At 47.7% G+C, this 9,043-nt stretch overlaps 1 long non-coding RNA gene across 1 annotated transcript; it reads right to left on the bottom strand.

Annotated features, from left to right (window-relative positions):
• Positions 1-1,200: 1,200 nt before the first annotated feature.
• On the bottom strand, positions 1,201-8,327 carry LOC306662054. The gene is made up of 4 exons (XR_013764049.1): positions 7,924-8,327; positions 7,431-7,826; positions 2,786-2,859; positions 1,201-1,647 (listed from the first exon to the last, which is right to left on the bottom strand). It is a non-coding gene; the product is annotated as an uncharacterized lncRNA (long non-coding RNA).
• Between the last annotated feature and the right edge of the window lie 716 nt (positions 8,328-9,043).

Raw genomic sequence — 9,043 nt, 5'->3', positions numbered from 1 at the left:
GCCCTGAAGCAGAAGGAAGTCTAGAAAGTCTGGTGACTGGAGCCAAAGATCAAGAGAAGCTTGTTAGAGGATGAAGATGGAAAGTGGGCAGGGCCGTCCCAGCAGGGCCTTGAAGTTCAAGTCGAGAAGTTTTGTCCACCTTAAAGGAGCAACAGGAAACCATGCAGCATGTGAGCTGAGAAAAACGAGGCCCTTTTGCATTTTGAGGTCTCTTTGGCTACCGAGGGGAAAACAGATGGGATGTAGAAACAAGCAGGAAATGAGGGCAGATGTCTAAGTGAGAGAAGATGGTAACTGGGACCAGCAGGAGAAGTGGTAGTGGAGAAAGGTGGAGGAACTTGCAAGATTTTTTGGAGTAGAAAAAACATCAAGGGGTTTGGGATGGGTTCCAAATATAGGAAGAGACAGGACTCTGAGGTGGGGTATGTGGGGGTCGCTATTGGGCAGTACAAACTAAAGATCTTAAACACTCTCCTGCTCTGAGAAAACATTTATATTTTCTGCTGCAGATCTCAGGACTGTGGGAAGAAGGGATGGGGAGGGGACATTAGGATTCTAGCTGCCACCAGAATCTCTGAAGGAGCAGGTGAGGAGTGGAGAGAGAACAAACGCAATAAACATGTGCTGGGTCCGTGTGAGAGGAGCTCACATGAACTCGGAGAGATAACAGGGCCATGGAAGAGGAGAGGAGAAGGTGTCAGCGGTGAAGGGGCCCCACTGAGTTCCGAGCAGAGCCTTGGCCCTCGAGTGGATGTCAGACAGGGTCAGAGGCAGGGGAAGGGTCCCCGCGTGGGAAATGGGTCTTGGCTGCTGACAAGGGAAGGCAAAGCTGTCGGGCTGCCTCCTCCAAGTCAGCTCCTTTAAACTGGGAAACCGGATAAGCAAGCTTGTTGCAGATTCCCCTTCAAAGATAACGAAGAGGATCAGGCGAGGCCTGCGGTAGAGCTAAGATGTGCCTCTGACCTCCTCAGCGGTCTGGAGCTATGTTTTGTCTTCAGTGTGAGGCTCTAGGCTAAAGGGCAGAGGTGCAGCTGTTTTATTTATTTTGTGATGGGGGGGTCGGATAGGAAGCTAACAGCTATTTTTTATTTGTTCTTTTGAGTTATCCAGGACAGTAGAGTGCATTTTGACATATCATACATCCATGGAGTATAACTTCCCATTCTGTGGTTGTACAGGATGTGGAGTCACACTGGTCATGTGTTCATATATGAACACAGGAAAGTCACGTCCAGTCCATTCTACTGTCTTTCCTGTTCCCATCTCCACTCTCTTCCCGTAATTCCCTTTGTCTAATCCAATGAACTTCTATTCTCCCCACCCCCCATTGTGTGTTAGCATCCCCATATCAGAGACAACATTCAGCCTTTGGTTTGGGGGGATTGGCTTATTTCACTTAGCATGATAGTCTCCAGTTCCATCCATTTACGGGCAAATGCCATCGTTTCATTCTTCTTTATGGCTGAGTAATATTCCATGTGTATATGTACCACATTTTCTTCATCCACTCATCTGTCAAAGGGCACTTAGTTGGTTCCACAGCTTAGCTATTGTGAATTGAGCAATGTAGCTTTTTTAAATCACAGCTCACCGTTGACTCAGTGTTTGAGAGTCCACTTCCACAGGCAAGTGGACTAAATTCTGAAACTAGAAAGATGAATAAGACATGGCTTTTTCCTAGTGGTTTTGCAATCTATAAGCTGCTACTGAATGCAGTTCAACTATAAAAATAATACACATAAGCATTCGTGTGTATAAGATAGTCAAAATAAAAAATGGAAAATTCTAACTGGGCTGATTGAATGTATATGACACCATTGTTCCTTGATGTGCAATCTCCTGACGAGAAGCATGTGAATCACTACAGAGTACCTGTAAAATACAGATTTTGTACCCAACATAGTTTACAGAATCAAAGACTCTATAGAGCGGGGCCTGAGAATTAACGCCTATTTTTTGGTTTGTTGTTTGTTTGTTTTGGTACTAGGAATTGAACCCAGAGGCACTTTACTACTGAGACACACGCCCCCAGCCCTTTTTATAACTTTTATTTGGGGATAGGATCTCGCTAAATTACTGAGGCTGGCCTCAAACTTGTAATCCTCCTGCCTCAGCCTCCTGAGTTGCTGTGATCACAGGCATGCACCACCATGCATGGCAGGAATCAACATCTTAAACGAGTTCCCAGGAGATTCTAATGCCCACTAAAAGTCCCACTGTATGAAGCCAAAGTGAATCTGGATGTTAGAAAATGAAAACACTCTTTTCTCTTGCCCCTTTTTGGGAGTGGAAGGATTGAAAAATTATTAAGTATGAACTGAACAAAAACTCCCGTATATCCAGCTTCCAGATGAGGAGCCTAAATAACCAACAGACAAGGAGTTCCAGGGTTAAAATTCTTTTCACCCTCCCTTGCCTATACATAAATAATCTGTGCTCTTGTTTGCCAAAGCCAAGCAGAGGCCTTCAGATATGATTAGTCATGTTGTTGAGAACATCACAGAGAACACAAGGCATAAATCACTCTACGCGCAGCTTCCTGTCAGTGTCGGGCAGGGACACCTTCAACCCCAATGTGCAAGCAGCATGGAGGCTGCTTCTAAATGGCATCTGCATGCACACAACTTGTAAAGAAAGCTGTCACTTTTGGTTAAGAGATGGCAGCGTGAGTTTGTCTTGTGCAGATTCTGTTCTTACTGTTTTTCACCTAAACCACACTTAAACAAACAAGCAAAACTTTAGAAGGAAGCACAAAAGAAGAATCATTTCAGAAGAAAGAGCTCACCTGAATTTTATATGAAGAAAGATCAAGTCTTTCTTGCTGGGAAAGCTTGCTGGGAAATCTTTGTCTCATGTTACCTATAAATAGGAGAGTGAAGGAAGGAGTCAGAATTGGACTTCATTACTGACAAGCAAAGTTGTCACCAGAAAGGAGGAAGAGGAGTCAAACCTTCCAGAGGTATCTGCTCCATCTACTCCCTGCCTGTAATATACGAAGGGACTAATTCCTGGTATGTAAGGAAAAGACTCGCATTGTGTTAAAGTTCAATCTTGCAGAGACCAAGTAAAATTCTAAACAAGTCATAAAGCAAAGCACCAGGAAAGAGCAGAGGCCTTTAAAACAGCAGAACCCTGACATTGAAGACTCAGGGAGGCAGAGACTTCTAGAACCTTGGGGCTCAAAAGGTCTGGAGAGAGAAATCACCTAGCATCCGGGAAAAGCATGAACTCCAGAGTGGCGACCTACCCACCCAGACTCACAGGGCAAGTCAGAGGCAGAATTATCTAGAAACCTCACCCTGAACTTCCAGGCCGCCATGGCCTCAGAGCCTGTACCCGCCAACCAGTCCCAGCCAAATCCTTTCTACGCTGTGTATGACAACCCAAAAAAGGGTCATCTCAGCATTGCCCCCCAAGACCCTGAGGGCCATATCCTTGAGAAGCAACAGCTTCATTATACTTTGTCATTAATAACCCAGCCAACCCTCAGGCTGATGGTCTGCATGGTCACACACATCCTGGTCCAAGGCTGGCAGCAAGGCTTTGGGCATGAGGGTCCATGAGCCATGCACACGTGTGTGTATGCAGATGTGTGTTCAAGAGAGTGGGGGCCGGGGAAGCCAATCCTGTGCCCCTGGAAAACGGCTTTGATCACGTCTTCCGCTGCCCAGTGAAACAACTCGTCGTAGCCAGGAAAGCACTTGAGCCCCGCAGCCTTTCAACCACTTAGGCGCTTGGAGCCTGGTCGTCTGACCCTCAGCCACAGGCCCCTTCGCTGGGCTGGCTGAATACTTCATAAAGAGACCACTGCCCGGCCTGGGAGCAGGTCCCCTGTCACTCACCTGCTGTCATTCTTTGTGGGGGGACAAGGGGCCCAGAACTGCCCAAAGGGCCTTAACTTCTAGTTCCAACTAGGCCCTTCAGCCTCCTGAGTCAGCCTTCCCAGGTGAAAAAGGGGTAAATTTATGTTGCTTATCACGGTCTACAGGGAGGGACTCGAAAGGGTCCAACGGTCCATAAAAAACTTGCATTAAAGATGGGGAACGAGGGCGAGGGGAGAGACACTGGGATTGCAGCACACAAAACTAATACCCTGTACTTTATTCATTTATTTTATGCAAGTTAAAATCAGGCTCCTCCAAATCTTAATGGATCTGGGGGGTCCCATACTTAAATTGGGAACCCTCTTTGGTCACCGTCTTTCTTGTGACTGGAGTGTAACCGGAGTTGCTTTTTCTGGAGCATGAGGCTCACGTGGGCAGCTGCTCGAGCGTGGCCTGGGCGGTGGTCAGCTGAGGGCCGATGGTAAGGCGGGGCTCTGTGAGGTCAGGCCGAATGGGCTGGTAAAGCAGATCCAGGGGACTGGGGTTGTGGCTCAGCTGGTAGAGTGCCTGCCTCGCATGCTCAAGGCCCTGGTTCAATCCCCAGCACCACCAAAAGAAAAAAGGAAAAAAAACACAACCCACGGAGAGAAGCTCTGCACTGACAGGCCACCTCTGGTGGCGTCGGGCATTGTTTTTCCCTTGAAGAGAAGCGGTAGGGGGCATTTCAATGTCGGTGCTAGAAAGTGTCTCTCAAATCACAAAGAAGGTGACCTGCAAAGGCTCATTGTTTTAATTTTCTCTCCTTTTGGACCCTCATCAACTCCTGTTCCTGCCAGTGCCTTAGCCCTTCCCTCAGCCTTAGCAACACACACACACAGACACATACACACACACACACACACACACACACATATGCTGGACATGAGCTGTTGTGCACACACAGATGGGAGCTCTGTGGGTCCTTCTGAACTAAAGAAGCTCAATTAAACCAAGAGTAAAACCCACAGATTAGCACAGACCCCTTGTCCCTGCCTCCTGTGGAATTTGTTGGTGTGGACTCCCTGGAGCGCCCTCCTGTGACCCTCTGTGGTAATACCACTTGAGACCTTGGACTGAAGAATGTTTAAGCACAGCGTTATCACATCCAGCATACCAAGGCTTCTGTCTGGTACCTTAGCATCTCCGGTGAGCCTGGAAGTCTGAGGAGTACTGTGTGAGGTCTTGAGATAGCGCAAGACCTTTTCAACACCCCAAATGTGCACCTGGGGAAAACCTGGCCAGTCTGCAGGGGACCCTCCTGACTTAGGGCTCAGATCCCTCACTCACAACCCTGAGCAATGAGCACAGCTCTGCACCAGAGACCACATCCAAGCAGCTGTGCACTTCTCCTCCCGCCCAACAGAGAAGGGCTCAGCATAGGCTGAGCTGACGTGGGAGCCAGAATTGATATTAATACAGTAGCCGGGCTCAGGGAACACCAGCGTCAGGGTCTCCTGAAGTGTTTAGCACTGCAGATGCCTGGACCCTGCTCAGTGCCCACGGAAGCAGAATCTTTGCTATCAGGACTCCCAAACCTGCGTTTTCAGTAAGTTTTTAAGCTGAGTTTTCGACACTAAAGTTTAAGCAACCTCTCTTATTCTTTTCACACCCCCCTGAGATTAGAGATTGTATTTTAACAAAAGCCTTTAATTCCATAAGCCAACAAGGCGACCTCAGACACTGTGGGAGGGGCAGGGGAGATGTTTTTAGCTAAGGAGGAGGAGCGAGCCTGCCTGGTGCCTCTCCATTTTTCCACAGAGGCAGCTGCACGTGGCAGAAGGTACAAAGAGCCTGCTTGAGTCGACCCCCTGAGTGCACCCCTGAGCCACGGCACACACCAGTGCGGGTGGGGACACTTCTGGAATAAGGAACTTTACCTGGATGTTGGATACCCAGCGGGGAGTGGAGAAGGGCCGTGAGGCCTCAACTCACCTCTAGAGGGCACCAACCCAGGTACGAGGAGCTGCACTTCCGCTCGCCAGCCCCTTCGCTTGGGTCTGGGAAATACCCCTGGGTGCCTTCGGTGGACTGATATGGTACCTGTCTCAATAAATACCATTATCATCATCACCATCATTACTGATTTCAAAGAGGCCTGGAACTGACTGCTGGGTGACAGTGGATATGAAGTGACTCAGATTGTTTCCCTGCACTGTGTCAGCCAGAAGGGAAGAGCTCTGGGGGTCCCTCTCTCCTCCACCCTGGCCCCACTGTCCTCTTTCTCCTCTTCAGTGACATGAGGCTTCTTTCCCTTCCTCAAACCCAGCAAGCATGGCGGGTCCTCCCAAGAAGCCAGAGGCCCACCTAGTTGTTTCCAGGTGGGGAAGTTGTCTCCGGGCCTCTGTCTTGGTCACGGGCGCCGAGTGGCTGCTCCTGTTCCTGTCCTGGGGAAGGGGTGGATGAGCATGTGCTGGGGGACCCAGAGCCCCCCTCAGAGGGCTCAGGGGAGGTAGGGGAGGACACAGCTTTCCTTCCATCGGTGCTCAAGGAGACCCAGAGAGGCGGTGAAAGGAGCGGACAAAGGAGCGGACAGCCTGTCATCTGACAGGACAGAGGGGACCTACACCCAGCTTGCCACTTACTAGTTGCACGGCCTGAGCTGATGTTCTCCAACTCTCTACAGAACGCCAAGCGACCATCCCTCTCTCAGAGTCGTTGTGAGGCTTAACAGAGATGAGGCCTGTCAATCAAGCAGGCTCGTCTGGGACACACAGCTGCTCTCCCATGGCGACCCGGGTGGCCGACGTGTGGGAGCTGCACTCCGCAGTTCACAGCCGTAGGTTCCGTGTCAGACCTCGCTCGTTTTACTGTATAGCCCCATTCACTCACCCGCCTCATCCTACTCCCCTACCCTTTTGTTCCCAAAATCTCATATATGTCCCCAGAAGTTTTAGCATCTCTGAAAAATACAGAACTTTGTTTTGTGCGGATATGAAATTTTACTCTCCTCACATGGCTCTGCGCTATAATCGTGATCCACCTTTTGCACTTGATGCTGGGATTTTTAGAATACTTATTGTTTGCCAATGCTTCTCAACCTCACTACATAACAGAATCACTCGGGGAACGTTTGAAAAATACCCATACCTAGCCCTCAATTCCAGTAATTCTGATTTAATTTATCTCGGGTGGAGGCCAAGCTTCAGGTCATTCCAAAGTGTAGCCGGGACTGAGAAGCTCTGCTGCATGTGATGCTGGCCTATAGCCTGGGACTTCTCTGGCAGGGAGAGGACCCAGAGTCCACTTTTTTCTGGCCTTAGTAAGTTCTTGGGGCAAAATCAGACAATGATGCCACTGGAGACAGTCGAAAAAGAAAGAAGAGAGTCAGATGCATAAGGAAGGGGCGGGAGCAGCTTACAGCCTCAGGCAGGTGTATGAGGAAGGGAGAAATCAAGCCTCCACTCCACCTCATTTGCAAGTCATGAAGCCCAGTGTTGATTTATCTTTTTGTCCTCTTCCTCCCCCAGTCTCTAATGAGCACCCCTGTGGGCCAGGCCTTCTGCTAGGTAGGAAGAACACAGCAGTAAACAGAGCAGTCAGGGTCTCAACACTCGAGAGCTTTCCAACCTGCTAAAAGACAGCTTCTTGGGCCCCATTATGGAGGTTCTGATGTGACAGGTGCAGGGCTTGGCTCAGAAATCTGCATCTTGAACAGTTGCAGCAGATACTGCTGATGTCAGTAATCCTGGGTGTCTTTTGAAGAAACTTGGTCCAATTGATGAGAATTAGGTTGTTTTAAGCACATCGGGTAAATTTACCATCCCTCCCTCTAGAATTTTCTGAGAAGGCAGAAGCCCTTTTCCTGTGTGCCTTCAGAAGCAGGCACAACCGTGGACCCCTCTTCCTTCCACCAGACATTCCTACACATACCACCACCAACAGTCAATTCATTTTACAGTAGCTGTGGACACACTGGCTGTGTCTCTCTCCGGTAGGTCTCTATGAGGCGGGTTTCTCCCTTTCCTGGGGGAAAACAATGTTGGTTAGGGGATTGTGTGAAGGACACATGTCCAAGAGTCACATCCATGTTCCTCTGCTTGTCAGAAGGTAGACTACTCACCACCATGTGACAGCAGGTCCCTAGAAGTCCAGGACACTCCACCCGTGCTGTTACCTCCTGGAATGCCCAAGCGCACTCCTGAGGGCCCTTAGAAGCATCGAGATGGGCTGTGGATGGCTGTTCCAATCTGAATTCCTGAGCCCCTCATGAGCTGGATGCTACTTCTTCCCACACACAAACTGCCAGAGGACGGCCTCTCACCTGACACCAACTGGCATTGGGAGTTGGTTGACTCATTGGAAAAATGCAGCTAAAGCTGGGGATCATTCAAAGGTGACGAACACCTACACAGAGCAATTTATTTTCACCTAAAACATAAATGAACATTCATGCGCATCAGATCTTCAATGGAGAACCAAGCCTTTTTCTTTGACTGGAGTTCTAGAAATCTCTGTAGCATAGACTAGTCCTCTAAACATATAGCCTATGAACTCTTGTTTCTATTTGCTTCAAGTAAAATAGAAGTTATTTGCACCTCCTGAGGAAGATTAGGTACAAAATTCCATTTAAAATATATTACAGGAATTATTAAAATTTTAGACATACAAATAAGTTGGAAAATGGCAAAATAAAGATCAAAATATTCACTGGCTAAATTAAACACTGTTATCATTTTGCTATATTTACCTTATTTCTCACAATATATTCATATCTAGCTATATTTTCATTTATCTATATACATGTATATAGATGTACAATGGGTATATATATGTGGGTGTGTGTGTATATATATATATATATTCTATTTGAAAATGATTTGTAGAAGTCATGACACTTGACCCTTAAATACATCAGCACATACATAGCTCCTGAGTTTGAAGACATGCTTCTATATCATCTTTTCACCATAAAAAATAATAATTTCTTGATAACATTTGATATCTAGCTCTCAAATTTACCCACCTGTCGTAAGATTGCCTAATTAAAGGTGGGGTCTTTTTTCTCTTAACCAAGATCCAGTCCTGATTCCTACATTGCATCTAATGTCACATTTTTATGGCTCCCCTTTATTTCCCTTCTGGACAGTGACTTTTGGAAGAGTTCAGACTATTTTGTACAGTATCCAACATTCTGGATTTATCTCAGTGTTTTCTCACAGTACCTGATTTCTCTCTTACCT

This window comes from Sciurus vulgaris (genome assembly GCF_902686455.1).
Source record: "Sciurus vulgaris genome assembly, chromosome: 5".
Taxonomy (NCBI): Eukaryota; Metazoa; Chordata; class Mammalia; order Rodentia; family Sciuridae; genus Sciurus; species Sciurus vulgaris.
Note: the sequence above shows the minus strand (reverse complement) of the source record. Positions and strands in the feature narration are given on the sequence as shown.